We start from the raw sequence: 24803 nt of genomic DNA, 5'->3' as shown, positions 1-24803 counted from the left end.
TTGAAGAAATATAGAAAAGGAAACACTTGCATAACAGTTTTGAAGTGAAAACTTCTTATTTTGATCTGGCGCACTTTTTTTCAGATTGGTAAAATAAACTGAACTTGTGTGACCATCACCTCAAAATCGTCACCGCCTCACTGTTAATGTAGGGGAGGGGATTAAAGAGTTATAAGTTTGCTCATTTGTCATGTATGAAAATATATTCTGAAGCAGAAAGCATTGCTACGTTTATTGTTGACAAAACTTTGTCAATTTTGTTCATAGCAGTAGTTATAAGAAATATTTTCTTGAATTGCTGTTAGTAACATGGCTTTTCCGAGTTTATATTTGTAATCCAGTTTATTGCATAGGCTTCTTGTACTTTTTTAATGTCAGTCAATGTCATAAAGTTTTCAAATAAAAAGTTTTCACGTCCAACGGCAGTCCCACGACTGCCATGTTTTTTTCTAGAATTGCAGCTACTTGACTGTTGCAACTGGAATTTAAATTTGTGTTGCTTGTTTACTTTTGTTTTTAAAGAAATGCAAAGTAAGTTTGTTGGCATAATTTGTATAACATGTTGAGTTTTCTTCCATGGCTTGGTGCATACTCAAGCCCTTAGTTCAAGGAAGTAGGGCCTTCTACTCTTATAAGTTCAGTTGGTTCTAATATTATTCATTTCTTATCTAGTGCTCCGAGCTGTGTGGTCACAAGGAAAAGCAGAGGTGTTGTGTCAGATAGGAGATGTTGAAATAGGAAAGAAGGATCCTGGTCAGCCTGATAGGATGGAGACCGTCAGAGGTGTAGCTTCCTGTGTCTGCAGCCGGACCTGAAATATGGGTAAGTTTGTCTGTCATTTCACATGGAGCGATAAAATATATTGTTTAGCCACTACCAGCCATGGGATGAACTTGGGAGTTTTGAATCCTTACATTAAAAGGTTATTAATTGCTCTGTAAAAATTACACAGGTCAACAGTGGTTTTGGTGCCGGAGCTTTTAAAGCTGATTTCAAGTGTAATTGGGGTGCTGAATCCAAATATGATGTTAGTTTTTTCCTATCAGCTCTAGTTTTCAAGATACAGATATGTTGTTACTTATGCAAAAAAATGTTCAATATGACGATTTGGGATAATTACATAAATGATAAAACCCACTAAATATAAAGACTTGATTTATGTATAGGAATGTTAAATCACCTACAATTACAATAGTTTTAAAATACAATTGAATATAAATAGTAACATTTTTAATGAAATTACACAATTTAAAAGAAAAGATGTAAAAATGTCACTCAACACTTCGGATGCTTCTTTTGCGTGATTTTCTTGCGTGCACTTTGTTGAAACACTTGTTTTAAGCACCAGAAGTAATCTGTCATCATATGGTTACCCCATCTTCCTTGGTAGCGATCTTCCATTGTTTTGATTTCCTAGTGAAATCTTTCACCATGTTTTTCTATTGGTCGCCTAAATTTTCAGGCAAACAGTCAAAGCGCCTGTATAGGTAGTGAACGTTTATGCTCATGTTACATCCTAGTGATTTAAAGTTAGAGAGCATATTGTTTACCAGCTCGAGATAATTCTACCGTTTCAGTTTGTGATTCAGTTTGTTTTTTTTTACCAGAAAACCAGAAAAATTTTTATTACCTCAACAAATGAAAGCCAATTGTTTTTTTCAATCTCATTCTTTGACTTGACAAAAGCAGGATCCTTTGTTAGTTGTTTGACTTGTGGCCCGTCAAAAATTCCAGCTTTAAGTTTTTCTATACCTATCTGTGGCATTTTTATTCTTATGTAGCCGAAGCATGGTCCATCCTTGTCAAGAGCCTTTATAAATTGCTTCATTAGGCCTAGTTTAACATGAAGGGGCGGTAAGGTGATTTTCTCCCGTTCTCCCGAGACTCAGCAATAATGTTTTTACCCAGCAATTAAATTTTCTCTCTTTGACCACTCCTCCTTAATCCAGTGGTTTGTCTGTCCCTGCTAACACAGAGGCAAAAGATATAAGGATTTTTGTGTTGCTAAACTGCTGCCCAAGAAGAAAGTTCACCATTTTTAAATCTACACAAACTACCTAGCGATATCCCTGGTATTTTTATCTTCTATAAGAAAAAAGCTATTGTATCATATTCTTCTTCCATTTCAGTTGAATGAGCGATTGGTATTAAGCCAAACTTGTTGACATTGTGAAGAACACATTTTAAGGTGCGCTTGGAGGTATCAATGAACAAACGCCAATCACTAGCTTCATGATGCGGTAGTTCAATTCCTTTCAGAAGACCTCTAACGTCTAAAGTAAGATTGTCTTCTTGAGTAAAGAAGAGTAGCAAATCCTTTTCCCTTGTGCGATAAAAATTAATTTTTGCACCTTGTTCCATCAAATTATTTTCATGAATCCTTGAAGCTGGTAGTTCAGATGCTTTCTTCGATAAGTTCAATTCTCTAACAAGGTTGCTTAGTTCATCATGATTAAATAGTTGAGGATTTGTTGATACTGCCTCGCAGTCACTACCACTATTGTTAATAACATCAAGAATGTGTTCACATAGCTCATATTCATCCTCACACGAATCTGGTAATGCCTGAAATATTAGGATCGGGATTTCTTCTGAATAGGGTACTGGGCGTCTAGCTGAAGGTAAATATGGATATTTCCAATTATGGCGATTTCTTTGACTAATTCCCGAAACATTTACCATGCAAAAATAACAGTTGTCAATATGGTTTGTAGGTTCTCTCCAAACCATTGTCACACCAAACTTTAAAATTTTCCTTTTTCCTGTAGTCCACTACCGCTGATGTTCTGTACATGTTTTACACAAAACGTACGGTGCTCACTTTTTAGCTTGGTCACCAAGCTGAACACCGAAATATCCCAAGCATGCGCGTTTCATGAAGTCTGTAATGTTTTTCCTATTTTCTTTTAAAGTATATTCCCCACAAATGTAACAAAACACATCACAGTGATTTACACAGCTTCTTCGATTTGAGCTCATTTTTAGAGGTGGCTTAAAAACCTTTGAGAATTTGACCATTTGCTTTCGGGAATCCCCTTACCTACTTACTCCCGCCTCTCCATTTTCAAGGACACGCTATCTTTTTACCACATCCCCCTTATTTACTCTGCTCCCCTTTTCTGTGATTCTTCCCACGTGTCGTTATTCCACAGTTATGACTTTGGTCCTTTTCCACCGCGGATTTCCATATCCCTTAGTTGGATCTTTTCCCACTGTCTCCACTTGTACCTACGCCTGTCTCCCCTTCTTCTAACACGCCAAATCCTCCCCAACCCCTTCTCAAAGGTAAAAAGGTGATTTTCAAAGTAAATACTGCATAGTGGCTATGAATTAGTTATTTTTATAAATTCATTTGAATTTGAAAAAAATTTCTGAAAAATATCAAATATTTAAAAGACTCTAATCATAAAATTTGCGGTATCTAAAAAGGTAAAGCTGTTACATAAAAACAGACAACATATTTGGATTCAACACCACGCATATTGTAAATACCAGCTCAAAAACTCCCGGCTCCAAAAAAAAACTTTTTTGTTGGCGTGTGTTATCAGACCACCATGTGGTGTCTTCCTTCATAATTAGGTGTTGAAAAAGTGGTATTTTTCCACAATAAAACCAGCAGATCGGCGGTTTTCAGTGATTATATCATAAAACCATGCCCAAAAATTTCTTACTCTACACCTTCATGTTATGGTCTACGGTACTTAAAATTTTGTTAATATTTCATCCTAAAAGTGTTGTTGATTTTTGCATATGAAAGTGTCACTTTTTAACGAAATGTGTATGAAGTCAGTGGGACTGGAAAATTGGCACTTTAAGTCGAATTTCATAATTTCAAACCTTTTTCGCAAAGAATTGCAGCAGAATTTCAGGACAAGATTGGGTCTTATAATAGACATTCCAAGAGCGGGTAGCGGTACCACAAATGGTGGAAATACGAGCAAGACGTTTCTTCTCAAATCCAAAGCTATCAGCGGAAATTAGTGGTGCGCAAAAAAATCAATTACTTGTATGTTTCATTATCTTCAAACCCTTTCACTGCTATGAACGTATCTAGTATGTTGGCACGGCAGACTGCGGTGAACGTACTTTTTCTTCCTCCCTACCATGTGCATTCGCCCAAGCAATCCGAAAGGTTGCTAATCCGGGACCCTTTCCTCGACGAGCTCACCCTTGCTGGGCCTTATCTTCAACCCTCCAAGCCGGGGGCTTCCTTCCCCAAAATTGACCACTCTGACAGCAATTTGAAAATCAATCAGTCCATCCCATCATCAAGAAATGATTGTTTTCATTGCACTCCTGCTTTTAAAGCAATCTTGTTCGTCTTTGAACCATGTTTCTGCGATAAAGATAAGGATTTTGTTAACTTTGCTAAAGTGGCCATTTTCTGGGTTATGCCCCGAAGTAGTTCCTAAGTCATTGATTGTACTTGTATGAATATAATAAGCAGCTAACCTGCAGCACTTTTAATATTAAAATTAGGGAATTTTTTATGTCTCCACCATTTTGTTTTAGAGAAGCCCCTGATTGTTCTAAATGACTCGCAATGACCGCTATACTATTGTTTTTTTCTTAAAATTGTTTGAATAATAGCTCAAATATTTTTGAAACAAAAGGATGCATAAAAATAATGCCGAAACGGGTTTCAAGTGATTCAAATCTGCTACCAAATTTCATTTTTGAAATTACGACATTGTAATTTTTTTTCCAGCTTCCTTCGATTTGGGACCACTGTGCATCATTGACATCTCAATAACCAAGTACTAAGCCTTCTCTAACCAGTGGCATTTCCTCCTTTACTCCATTCCCAAATCCCAGGGCCCCTCTTCATTTGGTTTATTTAACAGTAGCCACTCACTTCCCGTGTTGGAACCCCAACCCAATAGGATTTCCCATCTCATTATTTGCTAACGTCCCAAACTGAACCACTTCACATTATCTCCTTACGGCTGCGCAATTTTTTCCATTTCTATAAATATAAGAAGAAAAATGTTCACTACAATTGGCAACAACAATGGAAGTATTGGATGGATACACAAGTAACCATCAATCACAATGACATATATATTGTTGGTTTTCTTAAAATTGTTTAAATAGTAGCTGGTGGAATCATTCTAAAATGAAGGGATAGCATCAAAATATCACCATTTCAAACAGTGTGTGGCAGTATAACTCGTTAGCATGCATGACGTTTTTTCAATCATGTGGTGAGCAAGTGGGAATCCAACTGCATGCTGCATATTCATGATTGTTCACACCTGGCCAAAGAGTGTAGATGTGGCTCGTAGGGTGATTTCATTATTTTATCTAACAGCCTACGGTGGTATAATTTGTCAGCATGAGTGACGTTTTTGCAAAAATGTCAATTCCAATACTGTTTTCCCATGTTTTGTACCGATGTTTCCCACGGATTGTAACTGTACCACTGCAGCAGCTAACCCATTCCTTACCATTGCCGCGAGAACGCAACGCAAACTTTGCAATTTCTTTTCTCCGTATGTGTCCCTTTTTTTGCTTCTCCATGAGATACGTAAAACACTTTTTGGATTACCTCTTTCTCTTTTTTATTTAGCTTAAGCTTTCCTCTTTTTTATTTTCTATTTTCAGAAGTGGGGGAAGCGGTGGAGGATAGTGGGGGGGCTAGGTCGCATGCAAATGTCATTCGCGTCTCGACAACACAAACAATGCAGTGGATAGCATTATGTGAACTTTCGCAAACCCTGCTGCTCTCCAAGGCATAATGACATTGTATGGTCAATATATACGGTAGACTCTCGTTAATACGAACAACGTTGTTACGAAGTTCTCGTTATTACGAAGCAAATCATTGGTCCCGTCGAAAAGGCCTATCCAAGCTATAGTATAAGAAACGTTATTACGAAATTTTCGTTTTTACGAAATTACGAACCTAAGTCCCGGTCCCGGCGGTTACAATATGAACTTTATTATGAAGTTACACGCACAAGTCACGGCATTTAGGTGGATATTCACTGCACTTAATTTTTAATAATCGTGCCACGTTTAAGTTATTCTCGTGTACTGTGCCAAAGAGCGTCAATTATGGTTCTTTATTCAGTTTACACGCTATATCATATAACAGCCTTCATTCCTGTGAAGTCGTGGTGGCCCACTCATAGTTAGTAAATTGGATGTACAGTCAATCCTCTTCCTTGTACACATTCGATGTACGATTTTTCAGAGATACGAGAATTCAAAACTTTCAAATTTCAAATTCGGCACCTTTCGATTTGGCCTATACTATGCGGTGTGGCGCTGGGAAACTCTCACTGTGATCACAATCTAAATAAGGTATCATTGAATCTGGTGTGAATTTTGGAACTGTTCAGCGTTTCGCCCGTTCTTCATTACCGCGGGGAGCTATTTTTTCGTCTCCGGATGCATCGCAGGCCCCGCTAGATTAGTTCGCCACAATCGTGAGTTAGCGCATACGTGTAATGCAGTGTTGCATCCCGCAGGATAACCGTACTTCCCGATAATTTACATGCAGTCCGGCTGGTGAGAGTTGTCCGATTACGGCACAATAGGAGGGGCGGATAATCCTGTGCCAGCACGGTTTAGAGCCAATCGCTGTCCCCCAAACGCACCCCACACCCTCGCCTAGTCATACAACGTTGTCAAATGCATAAACGAGCACTGAAATAAGCCTGATCCACCAAAATAAGCCCATTCTTCAAATCACAAGAACAAGTAATTATTCCTCTAGGTCCTTCACGGTCGTCGTCCCTTCCGGTTCTTTTCTTCATGGAACACTTTGTAAGCGTTTCCCTTTCTTACCTAGCCCCTTTATCCCCTACCCAGACCATTGTCTGTTACTGGACAACTCTCGGGTCAACTGGACAACACGAGAGTCTACTGTATTTAAATGTCTTATAAATGTAAAAATGAACCTGCACAGCCATAAAACTGGTTGTGACGTTCACCATCATGACACACTAGGCTAAAAAATAATCTCATTCAGCCTCAATGTAGGCTGTCAACAACAAGCAAGTCTTTTGACCATGTAAAGCTGTGCCTTTTTGACCACCTACCCTGAGAGGCCAGAGACTGTTCATTACCAGAGTTTAAGCGTTGTCTCCACCTATGGATATGTAGACAAGCTTTCTACTCTATGAATGAATTTCTTGAATGCAGTACTCGTAATTGTATTATTTAGCTCTAGTATTTCATTGACTTTGACGAAGACTATTGCATTGTATTGTGTTAAACGTCGAATAAATAATAATAATAATTATTATTATTATTATAATTTCAGCAACGGACCAAGGAAGGGCCCGTTCTGTTCGGTGATCAGCTTTTGGGCGACTCACACGTAGTGCACTTGGGTGCGCATATAGGGTGGTGGTTGGAGGGAGGTAAGTACATACTTGTACTATGATGAAATACCTTCTCCATTAACATCTCCTCACATTCATCCCCTGTGATTTCTTACAACAGTTCGCCCTGCCCGCATCGGCTTATGTGTATCGGGGCAGAAAGTCATCCAATTGAGGAGACTTGTGGATGACCATGGATATTTTGCGAGGCCTGTGATTGTCCTTATCGGGTCGAACGACCTCCGGAATGTAAGTGTTCCTATTTCAACTTTTCGGTGAAAGAGAGTGTCAGTGGACTCCTCTCTCGTGGAGAATAACGTATTATTTCTCCCCTTTCATCCAGGATTGCGTATATCGAACGTTGAGGGCCGATATACATCGATTAATAATGAAGCTGCGGGTGTTGGCCCCTGGAGTAACCTTTCTCACAATACCTCCAGCTCCAGCTATGTGGAGTAACGTAATATACAGGAGGCACGTACTGGCGCTGGGACGGTGGCTACACCGGTATTACAGATGTAAGATATTACACAGTATTCGCACTCACGTATGCTGGCTGACGTTAACCGTTTCTCTCATAACTGACTTCCTTTACAGGGGGGATCCGGGTCGTGGATATCACAACTCCTTTTCTTCTCGATCACGGTGGGGTAGACGACACATTTTTTGAGAGGTTAGTATTTCATTCTCATATGCTTTTCCAATGCCCAATGAAGGTTGTTTTCATTTCCTTTCCTTCTTCCGTACAGGTATATGGGTCAAGGTAATCGTCGCCGTCCCGACGGTGTCCACCTTAATCAGAGGGGGATGGAGGTGGTGATGGAATGCTTGGAGAGGAGTGTATGGTAGGGAGTGCTTGCACGTGTGAATGTGATGCGTGAATGGCTGTGTGTGTCTTTGTGTTTGTCGGTTACAAGTAGGCCTATGTGCCAGTTGAAAAATATTGTCTTTACCTTCGCTGTTCTCTTTCTTACTATACCTCCAGCGCCAGCTATGTGGAGTAATGTAATATACAGGAGGCATGTACTGGCACTGGGACGGTGGCTACACCGGTACTACAGATGGAAGATATTACAGAGTATTTGCACTCAAGCATGCTGCCAGACGTTAACTGTTTCTCTCATTACTGACTTCCCTTCCAGGGGGGGACTTTTGCCACACCTTTCCTTCTCCAGCACAGTGGGGTGGATGGCAGATTTTTCGAGAGGTGAGTGTTCTATCCCATGTATGCCGAAGGTTTGAAAAATTTTAACATAAATTTTTACATACCGCGCGTGCGCGTGTAAGAGGCACACTTTTTTCCCAGATATTGCAGCCGAAAATGGGGGTGCGCCTCTTACACAAACTTCTTATCTTCCCCCCTCCCCTTCACCGGTTGCAAGTTCAAGGGGAACTGAGTGGCCTTGGTTTTCAGCGTGAGTCAGTCATCTGAAACCCTGGGTCAAAATCAAGCGGCAGGCAGGGGAGTTTCTCCCTTAGTGACGTATTTTTAAAATGCTCCTGTTTGAATTTCTTGCAAGCATCGCGCCGTCACGTCGGTACCCCAGAGGTGAACATTGAAAAGATCGCGCAGGGTGATTCGCTCCGGAGGGCGCGTTAAATTTATTGCCACAAGTGGGCATCCCGCGGCATTTATACTGCATATAGTAATATTGGTGTCAAAACCTGCGGTTGAAAAAATTCGAACGAGTGTGCTCATTGTTGGACTTAATGGTGGATAGAAGAAATCGGAAATGCTTATAAGTGAAGAGCGCTGAAGGAGAGGTCGGGGGAAGAGGGCTCCCTCCCCTCCGTATTTAAAGCTACGAGCGAAGGTGCAAGGGAAGAACGTTAGAACGTAAAGCGAAGGGGCGAAGACGCAGCAATGTGATATACGCAGTTTGCGTTGCCTGAGTTTCCAGTCCGTCTCTTCTTGTTTGAATGCGCTTATGCTACGCTTGTTTCTTCCGAAATTGTGCTGTTTGGACTATGTTGAATATTAGTAGCCTTATTTTAGCTATAAATCTTTGTGTCAAACAATTAGAGCTTAAAAACTTAAATTCTGTCAGATATGCATCGCGTTAGATCTCTTTCTATTTTTGAACCTCGTGTGTGTCATACACTTGCTGAAAGATATCGAGATATGTTCAAGCTCAGAAGGTGACTCACGTAGCATTTGACCTCCAGAAACTCTGGGAATTGAACCTGGTATACCGAAAAAGGTCAGTTGGTGGAACGGGGTAGGGATGAAACAAGTTTCCATTGTTCCCCTGTAACTTGATATTTTCCTGTGGAGTCTCGGAAAGGAAAAAAACGGCAGAGGCATTAGCTGATGGAGAGCCGAGTGTAGTTCCGTTAGGTACACACACTGATTTTGGACGGTAAAATATTGGCCGATATTTTACCAGCGAAGCGATTCTTGCTCACACGCCGGATTTTTACGGTCAAACAATACGTTGCTAAGTTTTTGAGCCCGCTTCGGCGATCCACAGTGACAGTAGCCGGCAGCTAACCGGCATTTTGCCGGTGCCGGCGTATGGTCAGTACGTGTGCAAGCTCTAATGCTCTCCCATTGTTCACTATTGGAATGTGGACGGCCGATATTTAACCGGCCGTCCAAAATCGGTGCGTGTGCAAGGGGCCTTAAATCTACGACGTGGTTATTATCCTGCGGCGCTGAGATTGCCCCGATTGTTGTTCAATCTCTTGGGAAAGCTCATGCTATGTGCCTGTCGTGTTTTGCCTTAACATTTTCCGCGGTTGCAATTCTATTGTAATACTCCTGCGAGAGCTTTTAAACAAAATAGTTCGTGAGTAGGACAAGCAACGTGGAGCGATGGCGTATGCAAAGAGAGGATCGGAACTCTTTCTACTCCCTCTTATGCCGCCGCAGTTATCAAAATTTCCTCTTCAAATAGTACTGAAAGAGGACATTTCGATAACTGTCGAAATTCCAGGCATACGTCTGCAACACCGCACGATAGGATAAAAAAAGTCGCAAAATTTTTTTTCTTTATAGCTTCGATCCTCAAAATAGGGGTGCGCCTCTTACACAAGCTTATACGGTAATTATATGAGACGTAGCTTGCTGAAAGTGATTCATAATTAAATTAAGAAAGAAGAACTTTGTGCTTTCACATAAATATTTATTTACGTACCATGGTTTCATCGTTAGACGTATGTCCCAATGACGACATTGTAAACGAATTTTTGTATGACTTCCACTCCCCTCTTTTAAGCCTCCCACTCCAAAATTCCTGGGCTAATGACATGACGAACTCTTCGGCCTCTCTCTCACCTGAACCATCCCCCCTCCACCTGCCATGCCCTCCGTAAGGGAGCCTCCTCCCCCTAACTTCTTTCATACCAAATGACCTAGTTTTTCCCCTCCCTCTTCTCTGTCGACCAATCCGTTCAACAACTGCTATAAAGGGATGTGATGGACCTCTGTAGAGTTCACCCGATGATGACCTCTAACATTGAAACCATGGTCGTGAATAAATATTAATGTATGAAAACAATATCCGAAAGAAAAAAAAAACAATGTATCTCTTGCCAATTATTAATTACGAGGTGTTCCAAAAATGGAGCATTAGGCAAATCCAATACTATAAGGAACTCAATGGTAACTGGCAAAACATTAGTTTCAGACAGTTATTAACTAACTCGCTACCTTGGTTTGACAAGGTTCTAACTAACATTTTTGCAAAATTTGGTGTTTTCACTCAAGATAACTAAGTTTATGTTTCTCTATGTGTTGCACTGGTTTTTATTCCTCTATGTAAAATAATAACAGATTTTGAACAGTGAAAAAGTTCCAACTGGAAGGAGAAAAAACTAATATTTGGTGTGACAAGGTTCTAACTGCATTTTACTTATTTTATTACTCATATAAACATGTATAAAAATAAAATACATAACATATTTTCTTAAAGTAATAATTACTAGTGTATCTAGTAGATCACTAGTGTATGTGCCAAAAATCTAAAATAAATACCTAGTAATAATAGAAATAGAGCAGTTTTAAATTTTGGTTTTTCTCAAAACCAGCTGATGGTCAGTTAGAACCTTGTCAAACCAAGGTAGCGTACTATTAAGGGAGATATCCAAGTGAACACTTGACATGCAATTATATATTGCATATTTTTACATTAAAAAGTGTTATTTTTGTGACATTGGACACAGCGAATTTGCTTTCCTTGCTTTCCAATCCTATGATTTGAGTCAAGTTTACGATTCATAGATGGACTCCCTTTCCCACCAGGCTCAGCAGTATTACCATATGTCTCTATATAATGACAGACCACACGGTGACGGCATTTAAGAAGGTCCATTGGCTTCAAATCTTTTATTTTATGCAATTGTCAAGCATTTTGTAAAGCCAGCAGTAAAATAACGGAAGGCTAACGGAAGGAAGAGTATCATTTCTTTCCACGGATTGATGCTTGTTACTTGTCAATATTTTCATCAGCTCAATCCACTCCCCCCATATACTGATTATAGGCCTTGATTTTATTTTGCTGATTTACCCAGGCCAGGATTTTGGCTGATTTCCAAAGTTGCATATTAAAGCCAGGAGGGATGAAGTCATCGTAATTCTCGAAGCTTGAAGACGAAATTAAAGCTTAGCAGTATGGTTATAACCAGTAATTATGACTAATCTAAATGTAATGGGAATTGTTTATGCTAATCTGTAGCCTTAACCCCTTGGTTGGGGGCAGAAATTTCCTTATCTTTCACCTGGTGGGGAGCAGATCCACCGATTTTCGGAGATGCCGTTTTCGAAAAAAAATTAATAGTAAACCTATTGCACAAAAATGGCAATATACTTAAATTATATTGGTACAGAACCTTTGACAAAGCAAAAAACATGCAATGATGCATAAAGAATGAATATTCATGCCTTCTCCGCCTAACATTGCGACGTGATGGCACGTGCGACTATGGTCGCACTCCCCATTTAAGGGGTTAATCAATAATATTACAAACTGATCAACAATCGTTGCTCTCAACAATCAATTCAAATTTCCTCCTGGAATACATAGATGCAAATGGCGCAAAGCAGTTTTTCGTGTTTTTCATGGTGTTCCACCGATTTTAAAAATTTGAAAAAAAAAATTAGGAATATACTTTGGCGTAAGGGTAACAACATATATTTATTTCAGCGTGTCTACTGTTTCCTAAATTTTTTAATTAATTTTGAATATTTCAAACTTTGTAAAAGTTTAGTTTTCAGTCTGAAAATTTTGAAAAAAATCGCGGTGGTAGAAAGTTTTTGTATTTACATTTTAAAATCAAGATAACAATTTTACTTAACACATTATGGTCCACACACGTGTTTTTACGTGTTTCCGCCGCCAGCGCTTATGTGCCGATCACGCGTTTTTACGTTTTCATGTTTTCATGCAGTGCAGTCTCCTGCTGACCTCTACGGATTTATTTGGAACTATTTCGACCTAGTTCTGGTTTGTGCGTCTTCAGGTAGCTTTACTGTTTGTTTTTGTGAAATTTTTTCTTATTGACGTCTTTTTTATCGACGTTATAATAGAGTGAACATATATTGAGGCCTATGGCATAAAATATGACCGGCCCCAATGGCTAGTCTAGTTTAAAGGGAGCCGGACCAAGATGTGTTAAATAAAAACTGGAGATATAGTTAAATAAAAATGAAAATCGTTTTTCATTTTTTTTGGGGTTATAATCCATTGTTAAGGCCTGTAACTTTGGGGAAACATAATTTTTGATGCACTTCAAGTGTATATTTTTTTTCAAAACATTGGGGGGCACTTTTCGCCATCTTAACCAGCTAGACCCTTTGCTATGCGACCCATCTCTAGTTTTTTAATTATAATTCTCGAAAGTTATCCCAAAACCAGGAGTAAATTGTGATAGGTGGGAGAGAGAAGGATGTGCTCGGCTGACACCAAAAATGATCGCATTGGCTCGACCAGTCACTGCGTCACTTTGTGGCGTGAGGGTATTGAGGATTGAGAGTTTCAAGTGAAGTTCTAATATTAATATCAAAGGAAGTCCGTTTAGTCCCAAATCAGTCGATGTGGAATTGATAAATACACTAAATCCATTAGCATGAACGTTTGGACTAAGTTTGAAATTTCTTCTTGCTCATAAAAATGTAGGGAATTAATTTTATATTTTCCAAAATCAATGGGAGCAACAAATACATGCTAATAAATGAAACGCGACCACTTCATTCACTTGACTGTGGACTCGGACAGAAGGGGATCTTTGTCCTCTTTGAGTTGGGTCCCAGCCTTTGGATGGGTGCGAACCTCTGCCTTTTTTCGGTGCGAGAAGGGTTCTTAAAAGGGAGTGTCACAGTCAATGCATCACTTTGTGGCATGAGGGTATTGAGGATTGAGAGTTTCAAGTGAAGTTCTAGTATTAACATCAAAGGAAGTCCGTTTAGTGCGAAATCTGTCGATGTGGAATAGAAAAATATTATAAATTACAAAAAAAGATTGCTGCCGTGGTAAGTCTTCACCTTAACCACTAGTCTATCTCACTCGTTGAATTCGTAGTGGATTCATTACGAGCCTTGTCAGGCAAGGGAAAGAAGCAGTCTTCTAGTGTCACTAAATCAAACTGATTTTAAACACTCAGTGGCATTATTTGCTGTGATATTGCGGCGGATATTTTATATGTATGTTATGCTTGCTATCGCTGATTGAAAAGCTTCAGCGTTAATTTTAAGACAAAATAATTCGACTCGGAATGAAGGGGATCTTTGTACCCTGAGTTGGGTCCCAGCTTAGGATGGGTGCGAACCTCTGCCTTCTGTCGGTGCGAGAAAGCTTCTGAAAAGGGAGTGCATAAAATTTTCAAGAGATTCTTAAAGTGGTAGATTTTCCCTACATTAGGTTCCAGCACGAAATGGTTGAAGTAGCCAATACTTCCTTAAACATATGCTTTCCAGCTCCGCATACGAGTCTAGGGGTGTTGCATATCGTCAGGATGATAAGAATGAGCTGGATATTAGGTTTGTGGAAAAGTGGTTTTATTTAAAGTGGCTCATTACCTGCATGTACAGATATCAGAATTTCACGTGCATTATTTTTAAATTGGAAATGATATCCTCTGTTGCTGTAGCTGTGAAGATTATATTTCTGCTAAATATCAGGCTGAATTCAGAAACAAACTGTAATGAAGAATAATTTCTTGCAATTGGAGGATAGTGAATAATTGTTTGTATGTACTTTGTAAGCGGAAGGGTCATATTGGTGTAATCATGCCCATACGAGCACAGTAAGTTGCCTTTAATAAAGATATAATTAAGATAATATGTCCTGTAACATATTTTCAAAGTTTTTACGTTTCTTTGCATTTTCAAATCTGTGGTTGTATAAAAAGCAGTTGGTATTGGATCTATGTCACCTACCTTGACAATTTCAGGCATGACTGGTGCAGAATTGGCCAAAAAAAACATTTAAATCAGAACATTTTATCACCAAAGCAGAATATAAAGAGGTTATGTGTTGCGGGTGTCCTAAGCTAAGCACAAATGGCCCTGGCATCACTGCAGGATGTCAACTTATAGGAACAAAATTTTTCTGTTCATTTGGTTCCTCGGGCTACATTTTTCCGTGTGTCAAACTTTGAATTACCAAAAAAGTTGTTTGATGACTGGCCCCTACTGCAAAAATCAATGCCATCTCTAGGCAGTGGCTAGAAGTGGTCAGTGGTTGTGTAGTCAAATCTGTGTCAGCTGTGATATTACATCTGGGATCATAACTTGTTCGAACTGTGGTATACCTACATTAGAAAAATATTAAATATCCTAATATGCTTAATGTGTATCATAATTTTTTTGCCATCCTCTTTTGGCCATGCCATATTTAAGGAAATCATTTTTAGTTTATCCAGCTCGTTTGCCTAATTATTGTCTTGCATTATTTACTTTGATGTTTCAGCTGGATTTCCTGATATTCGTGAAAGGCAGAGCAGAAGCCAACTAGGGTAACAGGAAATCTCTTCCCTCTGTCTATCCAAACTGTTCGAATACACGGCATAGAGGTGTGCCTGTAAAATTTCCAAAGGCTCAACTCGAGGCTGTGAAGTGACGTATGGATGTTAACCCAGAAGTGCAGAGGAAGAAGGCATTCATCTCAATCCATGGGCAGCAGAGGCTGGCAGTAATGATAATGAAGCATTCCTGCCCTGCCTGCATACAACTGAGCATCAAGAGAGGAATCCCATGGTGTGCATCTCTCATCTTCACTGCTGTCCTACCTCATTGTTTGGTGGAATAGGAGAGGAATTGGATCAAAAGGCTGTGAAAGAAAATAAAGAGATCTTAATTTGAACTCTTTTAAACATAACACCCCACAAGATGAAACAACCATTGGCTTATTTTGCTGATAGTGTTTATTGATTGTAATAAATAAAGAAATCTCACCTTCATATCTGCTTCACAAAATAAACCTTATTAATACTGCGCTACAATACTTTTGTCTGTGTGAGCAACTTTCTTTTACAGGACGACTTCTACCAAGGGAGTGGTGATACGACTGAAGACAAGTAAAGGTGAAGATATAAGTAACTATTTAATGCGTCATGCCATGTTTCCTTGTAACATGGTTATTCCTTAACAATATGCACATAATCCTGACTAAAATGCATTCAAAGTGCATCACCTTGCATTGGAAGAGAATTCATGCAAGTCATGTGATCTTTATTGCTATCAGTTGTAACTACCATGCGTATTGTGAATTAGTCATTTTAAAGTATTTCTTTGCTATGACGTTTCACAATTGAATACCGTAGTTGCTTTTAAATGTCCTTGAGATAAAAAATTGTATCAATTTTCATTGGGTGAGTATTTATGTAGTAGTAATTGTCTAAGAGAAAATTCCCTGCGGATGGGGTATTTTAGAATACATCCGCAGTATCCCTGCTTGTCGTAAGAGGCGACTAAAAGGGTTTGCAAGTACGAAAACTATTTATTACGCTGACTGTTTCTTCGTTATTAAAATTTGAAATTGGTAATAGCCACAAAAACTTCAGGAAGCACGAAGTTCCTAAATGCAGACCTTTGCGATGCAAAACTTTCACAAAAACTGTTACGTTGACTGTTTCTCCGTTATTCAAATTTGAAATTGGTAATAGCCACAAAAACTTCAGGAAGTACAAAGTTCCTAAATTCAGACCTTTGCGATGCAGAACTTCACAAAAACTATTACATTGACTGTTTCTTCGTTATTAAAATTCGAAATTGGTAAGAGTCACAAAAACTTCAGTAAGTACAAAGTTACTCAATGCAGACCTTTGCTGATGCAAAGCTTCACTTATAATCGGCCAAGTCTATCTGCTTTTTAAAGCTGTTGCAAGCCTTATTTAGCAATATTTGAACTGATAGTTTTTCATTTGTCAGAATAAGGTAGTACCTGGTCCAGTTCATCATACGCATAAGTTGCAGAATGGTTGGGTTAATTAATGGGTAGTAATAATTTACGATAGTGATGTTGGTGAATGTTGATCTTGACTATGCCTTTTAATTGTATTTTCGCAGTTGAAGACCTTTGTAAAATTATTGTTAATAAAAATCAAGGTAATACTTTTCATTGTTGTTGGTAGCATGCAAGGTTTGAGCTGTTTAGGGAAGCATACCCTGCGGATGGGGGATTTTAGAATGCCTCCGCAGTATCCCTGCTTGTCGTAAGAGGCGACTAAAAGGGTTTGTAATAACAAAAACTATTTCTTACGTTGACTGTTTCTTCGTCATTAAAATTTGAAATTGGTAATGGTCACGAAAACTTAAGGAATTACAAAGTTACTCAATGCAGACCTTTACAGCTGCAGAAATTTCACTTGTAATCGCCCAAGTCTGTCTGAATTTCAAAGCTGTTGCCAGTCTAATTTAGCAATATTTGAACTGATAGAATTTTTTTACTTGTCAGAGTAAGGTAGTTTAAGTACTTGGGCCAGTTCATCATACGCATAAGTTGCAGAATGGTTGGGTTCATTAATGGGTAGTCATCATTTACGATAGTGATGTTGGTGAATTTTGACCTTTAAATTACCTTTTATTTGTATTTTCGCAGTTAAAGACCTGGGTAAAATTGTTAATAAAAATCAAGGCAATCACTTTTCATTGTTGTTGGTAGCATGCAAGGTTTGAGCTGTTTAGGAAAGCGTTCCCTGCGGATGGGGGATTCAAGATTACCTCCGCAGTATCCCTGCTTGTCGTAAGAGGCGACTAAAAGGGTTTGCAATTGCAATAATTCTGAAATATTCTGGTTCCTGGCAGTAATTACTTGGAACAAATGAATTTGGAACACGAAAGCAAATGCAAAATACATTACCAATCTCGGTGAGGGCTCATGCCATGTTTAATTCTTCACAATCGTTTGAGCTTTTTCAAAGCTGTTACAACGTTTGCTTAGCTATATTGTGTGATTGAATTTTGGATTTTCTAAGTTATAGGGGTAACATGTAATCGCTTGTAGTAGCTTGTTCTATACGTGGGATACAGAGTGGTTCAGTGCACGTTGTACAGTGGTCAGATGCTATGGGGGTTGTTGGTGAATGTTCTTGGCGAGTGTGGAGTGCCGATGAAACTTCTCCGGATAGAAATCTGAAGGGAACAAGTGTTACCACAGTACAAGGTAGCATAAGGGATTAATAAGGTAAAGTGATTGGGTGCTGTGATTTAAAGATGGACACTTCAGCTATGGCTTTACTGCTGCTGAGTGGCGCAACAATGCTCCGTGCTGTGGTTTGAGACACTGTTTATATATGGGAAGCCTTATTCACTTGACTAGGTACTGGGGTACATAGTTGAGGCAAGCACATAGTACAGAGTAGTACAAGCACATAGTTGAGAGTTACAGCATTGACAAATGTCTTGTTGTCAGTGACTCATTGCAGTATCTTTATCTGAATCGATCCAAGCATTTAGATGTTTTCAGAAGTAATCCTTTTCCTATGATCCTTCCAAATTTCAACACAATACCATGGAAGGCTAACTAAAAAATGTTTACAAAGAGACTCCGCTCAAAATGATGTATGTTAGACATCTCGTTGATTTTATAATATCCACGGCATTGATGATACTCTAGGCGTGGTGGTGGTGTTACAATGTTTTAAGACATTGCAGTTATTTTCCAGATATCTAGAAGATATTTAGTGCTACCCGGGTAGTTGAACAGTGCTGGATAGTAACTGCTTAGGGAAGCATTCCCTGTGGTTAGGGAATATGAGAATGATTCCATAGTATCCCTGCTTGCCGTACAATACGACTAAAAGGGTAACAGCACAATAGTGAGGGTGGCCATTGAAGCGGTTCAATTAAAAGCTGCTCCCACGTAAGACACTGCCTCCAAAAGGTGGCACTGCCTTAAAGGTGCCTTTTTTAAGGCAAGGCACTGCCTTCATAAGGCACACACAAGGCGCATATAAGGTGCCTATCATCTTCAAGCTTACATGCGTCTTTTAGGCGCCTTGTGAAGGCATCTCAAAAAGGCTACTTGTCAATTTTTCCAATTTATATACATACAGGGTTCTCAAGCATAACATTAGTGGATAGGAAAGGAAAGTCACCCTGCGGATAGGAAATATAAGAATGCTTCAATAGTATCCCTGCTTGTCGCACAATGCGGCTTAGGGTGCCTTCATAGCTCGGCGTTGCGTACTTGGGGTCGGAGCTAAATCGTATCGGTAACTCGGAGCCCTTCACAAATGAAAGGCAAAAAGCGTTTGCTCCTTAAACTCGGCCTGGGAGCGTATCGTATCATGATTTCGAGCCAAACGCAGAATACATATGCTGTTTTGTGTATTTTTACGCAATTTGATTTCTCAAAATATTCTACTTAACTATAAATAGCATTTGAAGTTAGTAAAGCGACCATAATGTCGACAATAATGCATGAAATGATGGCCCTTGCCTATGCATTACTATGATCTTTAAATTTTATTTCCTAACTAGGAATATTCGAAAAATTACTAATTACATACACTTGGTGAACATTATTAACGTGGAATGTTATGAGGAATATTTATTAATGATAACAGTTGTTCAAACAGATTGTCCTAGTCGTGTTATCTAAATTGCTCACGTTGATAGAAATGATCTTGAGTAGATCACGAGGCAAAATTATTATGTATAAATTGGAATTTAAACGACCGAAGTCACCAACTAGGAGCTCTCACACTGTATTTATCTTGTGATACCATTGTTGGATGTGGCGGACCATTTGGGTTTGGGACCTCTTGCCGCAAATTGGGCAGAAATATAAAATGCATGTTTTGTGGGAAATAACCGTGGAGTAATTAATTATAAAGAATGAAAATTACTTGATTTTTCACAATAAATTTTTTTAATCAATAAGAGAAAAGTTATGTATAATTTTCTTCCTATTGTTATGCATTAAAGCTTTGCATTTTACATTTTTCGAGTGCGCAAAATTATCTAGAAAACTTAAATAAATGCAGTACCTCCGTTAAAATTTGATCGGTGAATTCAATATGAACGCGTTATTACTCATTAAAACTGCGAATCTATTAATCGTTGCATTCTTCGGTAAACCTCCTTCTCATTTTAACACATAAGAAGTCTACGTTTGCATCCTTCGGGCTATTTTGCATAATGACTTTTTAATTTCTTGGATATCATTTCTGCTTTTTTAATGATTGTTGTTTTTTTAATTTTTACGGTTTATAATGCACTTCGACGTTAGTTAAAACTGGCGCACATCCAAAATCGCCTTTAATGGTTTTCTCTTTCCTTTACATATGCTGAGATTTCATCAATGATACTCGATTCCTTTCATGGAAGCATAACAAAAAATGCATTTCTAAACTAAAAAAAAACATTTTTCCGGCTATTATTCATTATTCCTAATATTTGTAGAACGTAACGAGCAATACCACAACATCTTATGTATATTTCATTTATTCTGAACTTTCCGAGTGACTAACACAGTGGAACTTGGTTATAACGACATCAAAGGGACCAGAAGATTTTTAACGTTATATCCGAATGACGGTATAAAAAATCACCCTTAAACCTGAGGGAAAGGACGAAGTAAAAACGCAAATGTTCTGCTATATACAACACTGTTTACTGTGCTGTGACTTATATTCTACCGTAACTAACGAAACAAACAATACAATACAGTGTGCCTGCGTCAGTGGCCTTGTAGAATGTAGGGGTGGGAAGGGATAAGACCTAGGTATGCGGGACAGCCCCCTCTACCTCCAGACACCAATTAAACAAAAGAGTTGCATCCTGTCAGCAGCTCAACGTCCAGCTTGTCACCTGTTTTTGCTTTTGATGTTTCTACACATGGTTTTTATGAACTTTGGGACATAATACAATCACAGTAGCACTTTTGCAACCTAAGAACCGCGAAATATTTGACGCTATACCCGAGCGTCGCAATATTTGTAAATACAACATGAAATGTTCAACTTTGGTTGGTCTGTATGAAATGTGCCGTTGAACCCGAGTTGACGTTACAGCAAATGCCCTTATAACAAAGTTCCACTGTATACGCAACGTTTAAAAGAGTTGCATCCCGTCACAAGCTCAACGTCCAGCTTGTCACCTGTTTTTGCTTTTAATGTCTCTACACGTGGTTTCTTTGGGACATAATACAATCGCACTACCACTTTTGTAACCTAAGAAGCGCAAAGTATTTGACGCGTCGCAATATTTGTTGACGATATAAACGGGTTTTCGCACAACGTAAAATGGTCAATTTTGGCTGGTCTGCATAAAATGTGACGTTAAACCCGAGTTGACGTTACAGCCGATGCCGTTATAACCAAGTTCCACTGTGTATAAATGTAAGGTGAAGTCCGTACGTCCAACGCGTTGGACGATTTCACGCAGAAAATGTTGCGGGTTGCATCCGTAATGAGGTCACATCTTTCTTATGGTACATTAAGTTAGGCCAAACGGTTTGCCTCGAAGTATTGACATTAGTTGATGGTTTCCTCCATTCTAATCTAGGCATTCAATGGCATAAACCTTTTTTTTGGTACTTTTCCGCTGCCCTGAATCCACATGAGAAAGCTATGACGATGATTCTCCTACATCTTCCGATGTCTCAGCGCTCTTAAAAGGAAAGCATAGTGTCAATGGGGATAGCGTAAACAATTTTTCACTACCGAAAACGACGAAGTATATGTATGAGAATATGAAAAATATCATGTGTCCACGGAGGACGACCCGTCACTTACCCCGTCAACATCCGTCTCCTCATCCACCCCGCATAACTCCTCGCGGGATAACCCCGAAGGGATTACCTCTATCCCGAGGCATGCGAGGCTCTCCCGAACTTCCTCTGGGTACTCCCTTCATACTGCACCGAATGCACTCAAGATGAAGTGCTCCGGGTACCTGCTTACACCTTTTGCAACCAGGCCGGTTACTCTCCGGGAGCATTTTGCTACAACTTCCCTTCCATATTTATGGTATATTGAAGGGTGAACCAACTTGATGTGGCGGGCCAATTGGTTTGAATACCTTTTGCCACATATAGGGCAGGGTTTAGGTGTTCCCCTGCCCTTAGTTTTTGACACCATCTGCCAATTAATTTTTTTATTCATTTCCATGTATCTAAAAATAGATGAATATTTATTTATATAGACACGAACGTTTGCAAAGGAGAAGCAAAAACTACAGCCTGCCTACCCGAAAATAACATTATATATTTTACTATGTCTATTTGAAAGAAAACGTGTGTTCGTAGAAATGGTATTAATACAATGTTAATAACCAAAAATTATTAGGGATTACTTCAACCCCGAGGCATGCAAAGCTCTCCCGCATTTCCTCTGAGGAGTCCCTCCATGTTTCACCGAATAAATTCAATATGAAGGGCTCCTGATACCTGGTTATGCCTTTTGCAACCAGGCCCGTTACTCCCCGGGAGCATTTGGCTATCACTTACCTTCCATATTTGTGGTATACTGAAGGGTGAACCAACTTGATGTGGCGGGCCAATTGGTTTGAATACCTTTTGCCACATATAGGGCAGGGTTTAGGGGTTCCCCTTGCCCTTAGTTTTCGACACCATCTTCCAATTTATTTTTTTATTCATTTCCATGTATCTAAAAATAGAAGAATATTTATTTATATAGACACGAACGTTAGCAAAGGAGAAGCAAAAAGTACAGCCTGCCTCCCCGAAAATAACATTATATAATTTACTAAGTCTATTTGAAAGAAAACGTGTGTTCGTAGAAATGGAATTAATAAAAAGTAAATAACCAAATATAAATTTTTACATATGAGTGATGGTAGGTCAAACGTGTGAGATTAAAAGCGTTGATCTGACCTATTTTGAGCTTAAATTTCTCAAAATTTGATAAAGATTCGACAATGACCTTCAGTATATCACATAAGAGTTTGTATTCTTTGGCACATAAAGATTCGTATTTTTCTTTCCAATTGCTTTTTGTTTCAATGCATTTTAAGACCAATAGGGCCTTTATATTCTAATTTGGGATAACTTTATTTCTTGAGCCACTGGAGATCCGAATTAAAATTTCGAAAATGCGTACTTATAAATCGAATGAATTGTATACTCTCATTGGTAATAAAAATGTATTGAATATATATGCATGTATATTTCATTATTTAAAAAATAGAGACACTCTATAAATATTTTAAATACAATTTATAAATACAATAAATATTTTAAAAATGCAGAGATAAACGACACTTAATATTTAAAAAAAAATACACAGATAAAATGCAATAAATATTAAAAAAAAACAGATATTAAATATAATAAATATTTTTTAAAATACAGATATTATACGCAATAAACATTTAAAAAACACTGATATTAAATAAGATAAATATTTAAAAAATACAATTCTAAAAATTATGTGAATTCCTTTATAAAATTCATATAAAATTATTCTGGGATGTCCTTTCCTGAAATTAAGAAAAACCTAGGTAATAATTTCGCATAAATTAGCACTTTAACTTCAATATCAGTATTTGAAACAGCTTTTCTTTTACTTACCTCGCGGCGTCGGAGGTGGCTGAAAAATATCCGGAGTCGCGGGAAGACTCAACTCCTCCGACTCAAAGAAAATTATGAGGTCATTAATGTATCCCTAACAGAGGATTCATTAATCAATCTTTAACAGAGGATAAAGGAACCCAAAGTCAAATTTTTGCTTATACTGGTTCGGGAATATGAAAAGTGGAATTTGGATGATTTCCATGATATGCAATAGGTATTTTTCTAGTCTATCAAATATAAATTTAACTTTAACTCACAGATTCTCCGACATCTGCCTCCTGTCCGGGAACCTCGACTCTGTCCTAAGATATAGATGAAGAATGAACTTAGGCATTTGCAACGGATGTTTGCATGATTTGAAAATGGTGAAGTGGAGTGTAAACTGTATACATATAAAAAAACCTCTCATATATTTCTATTATCATCCAAGTAATCTGCTCACCACAGGCAACGCTGTCTCCTCCGTAGATTCAGAGTTCTGAAAAGGAAAACGTAACGTTACAGGCCGTACAGTAAAAAGCTTCATGGGATAAGAGAAGTGTCCTGTATACTATAAAAAGTGTAAATAACTCATTGACTCACATCCGGAATATTTTCAGCTTCCGTCTGGAGGAGAGCTGACGGAGGCAAAATTCCCACTTCCTCCGTTCTTCCGATGTCAGCGTTCTAAAAAAGAAAACATAATGTCAATGGGGATATCGTAAACAATTTTCCACTACCGAAAACGACGAAGTATATTTATGAAAATATGGAAATTATCATGTCTATGGAGGACGACCCGTTACATACCCCGTCAACATCCGTCTCCTCCTCCACCCCGCATGCCTCCGGGAGGGATATCCCCGATGGGATTACTTCCACCCCGAGGCATGCGAGGCTCTCCCTCATTTCTTGTGGGGAGTCCCTCCACAGGGCCCCAAAAGATCTCAACACATAGTGCTCCGGGTACCTATAAGTGCCGCTTGCCACCAGCCTGGTGATACCCCGGGAGCACTTGTCGACCACGTCCCTGCCATATCTCTGAAATATGGCAGGGTGAACCTTTGCGATGTGGCGGGATAATTGCGAAGTAAATCTCTTTCCACATATCGGGCACGGCTTGGGCGTGCCACTGCCCTTTTTTCTCGTTACCATCTTCCATATTACGGTTTTGTTATTTTCCATGTTTCTAAAAATAGAAGAATATTTATTTAAATAGACACGAACGTTTGCAAAGGAAAAGCAAAAACTACAGCCTGCCTACCCGGAAATAACATTATATATTTTACTATGTCTATTTGAAAGAAAACCGGTGTTCGCAGAAATGGTATTAATACAAAGTTAATAACCAAGAATTGTTAGGGATTACTTCAACCCCGAGGCATGTGAGGCTCTCCCGCATTTCCTCTGGGGAGTCCCTCCATGTTTCACCGAATAAATTCAATATGAAGGGCTCCTGATACCTGGTTATGCCTTTTGCAACCAGGCCCGTTACTCCCCGGGAACATTTGGCTAT

At 38.8% G+C, this 24803-nt stretch overlaps 1 long non-coding RNA gene across 2 annotated transcripts; it reads left to right on the top strand.

Annotated features, from left to right (window-relative positions):
• The first annotated feature begins 683 nt into the window (after positions 1 to 683).
• On the top strand, positions 684 to 15636 carry LOC124173252. 2 transcript variants are annotated; one of them, XR_006868478.1, is made up of 7 exons: positions 684 to 822; positions 7271 to 7370; positions 7453 to 7580; positions 7675 to 7849; positions 7929 to 8004; positions 8474 to 8538; positions 15239 to 15636. It is a non-coding gene; the product is annotated as an uncharacterized LOC124173252 (long non-coding RNA). The 2 variants fall into 2 exon arrangements; XR_006868477.1 differs by having other exon boundaries at positions 8081 to 8538.
• The last annotated feature ends 9167 nt before the right edge of the window (positions 15637 to 24803 follow it).

The sequence above is a fragment of the Ischnura elegans genome, assembly GCF_921293095.1.
Source record: "Ischnura elegans chromosome 13 unlocalized genomic scaffold, ioIscEleg1.1 SUPER_13_unloc_4, whole genome shotgun sequence".
Lineage (NCBI taxonomy): Eukaryota > Metazoa > Arthropoda > Insecta > Odonata > Coenagrionidae > Ischnura > Ischnura elegans.
Note: the sequence above shows the minus strand (reverse complement) of the source record. Positions and strands in the feature narration are given on the sequence as shown.